This window comes from Neoarius graeffei, chromosome 22 (assembly GCF_027579695.1).
Source record: "Neoarius graeffei isolate fNeoGra1 chromosome 22, fNeoGra1.pri, whole genome shotgun sequence".
Classification (NCBI taxonomy): Eukaryota; Metazoa; Chordata; class Actinopteri; order Siluriformes; family Ariidae; genus Neoarius; species Neoarius graeffei.
The window spans coordinates 13569378-13571574 of NC_083590.1; the positions used below are offsets into that span (position 1 = coordinate 13569378).

The 2197-nt window shown below is 36.2% G+C and overlaps 1 protein-coding gene across 1 annotated transcript in view; it reads right to left on the reverse strand.

Moving 5' to 3' along the window:
* Window positions 1–2197, reverse strand: part of LOC132870659 (protein NLRC5-like) — a 254164-nt gene that overhangs the window by 88615 nt on the left and 163352 nt on the right. The window lies entirely within an intron of this gene.

Below are 2197 nucleotides of genomic sequence, written 5' to 3' on the forward strand. Positions count from 1 at the left end.
CGCTCTCCGAGTGCTTTTCTAGTTCTTATTGTGAAGTAGACATGTGGCTGAGTCTTTAAAAAAAAAGGTTTTGGCAACACGGGGTGTTTGAGAACCCCCTCTGGTAACTAGACTATATGGCTGATCAAGGTTAAGTAATCTCTAGCTGAACTCCATTGTGCTTAACAGATTCATATCAGATGGTTATCTTCTCAGGTGTCTTGTGGGCATCAATCCCGAAAGGGGGACGAAGGCCAGTGGGAAGAGGAGGAGAAACTCCCCCTCCAAGGTTTCATCCTTGCTGAGGAAGGTGATGGATTACCGCTACGCCCTGGTGTGAAAATGGTAAGTGAAACGTCTTCAGAAGTACAGTTACTACAGTTACAAGTAATCAGTTTTGACTAACATAGCATTATCAGCGAATGTGCTTTTTAGCCTGTATTACTTAGGTGCATAGGTGCATGAACTTTCCATCCACGTTAAATGGAAAGAAGATTACTTCTGTGTGCTTTGTAAAATTTGTACCCTCTGGTGTGAATGTACAGTAAATCATTGGTAATTGATAATGTGTGGCACACAACACATGGATAATTTTGGCACCATTTTCCTGTTAATCAGGCTGTAATTCTCTCCCGATCCCTGCTTGTTTCTCTTTTCTACAGGCTGAATTGACCCATCAACTATCCAACAGGCTGAATTGTCCTGACCAATAGAAGAAAAAATTGTTAATTTCAGAGTGTAATTGTTAATTTCAGAGTGTAAGTGTAAAATTTTAAGTTGAAAATACACTGCAAAAGTTGATTTTACTGTAGGAGTGTAAACAAATAACAAATATGTAAGGGAAGAGTGTTGGTCTGATGTAATATTTATTTTGGTTTCCACTGCTTTATAGTTTCTGTAATCACAATTAGGCTTTCAATAATTCATTTTGTATGTAAGGAATCAATATAACATGAGTTTTTTTTATTTATTTATTTTTTTTTATTATTGAATCGATGAAATATGAAAATGATAATTTTCTAATTATAATTTTATTTGAAATGTAAAGGAGGATGATCCTCCCTTTCCTCAATGGAAGAGCCTCCATGAATTGGTAGTTGTTGAAAATGACTTGAGTAATTGTGATTTTAATGACATATGTATGAATTTATATCTTAATATATGAAATAAAATTATTTTGTGTTTACATAATACTGTTTTGTACTATTATTGTCATGCTTCGTATTTAAACAAAGCACTGTTAAAAAAAACAGGAATCTCCTTGAAACTCTGCTGCAGGTCATTCCTGTTGTTTAACAGTATTATTGTTTTTACACCGTTTAATAACAGGAAGATACTGAAAATCATAACGGGTGATTCCTGTTAGTTTACAGTGAGTTCATGTTGTTATTTTACATGAACTTAGTGTTAAACTAGAGCACCGTTAAATAACAGGAATCTCCTGGAAACTCTGCTGCAGGTCATTCCTGTTGTTTAACAGTATTATTGTTTTTACACCATTTAATAACAGGAAGATACTGAAAATCATAACGGGTGATTCTTGTTAGTTTACAGTGAGTTCATGTTGTTATTTTACATGAACTTAGTGTTAAACTAGAGCACCGTTAAATAACAGGAATCTCCTGGAAACTCTGCTGCCAGGTCATTCCTGTTTTTTAACAGGGTATTTTTTTTACTGTGTGTGTGTGTGTGTGTGTGTGTGTGTGTGTGTGTGTGTGTGTGTGTTCCCATGGACTTGTCATTTCTTTCACCATTTCATATCAAGGAAGTTGCTAAGCTGTGAGCAGAAGAAGGAAGTTACAGCTCACGAGTTACAATCAGAAATAAATTTCAGAAATTAATGTCAATAATCAAACACAACTTTAGATTTACAATTTATCTGAAACATTGCCAAATTATTCCACCACTGCAGGCTCCAATATATTTAGGTTTGAGATGTGAATCATGTTCTTTCCTGATTTATTGATTGGCAGTGGGTTATAAGGTTCCACCACTTTGAGAGATCGACCAATCATAACAAGGAGAAGCCGTGTTTCCAGGCGGAAAAAATGAAAAACACATCGTCTAATCCACAGTGAGATTGTTTTTCTCTGTGAAAACACACTCGCCCACACCCCATTCCCTCCCAGTGAAGCGGTGCGTCTGGGCGGGGCTCAAAATGATGAGATGGACACTTTGGTGAAATAAACAGTGTGAGTTTAATGAACAAACAGCGCGA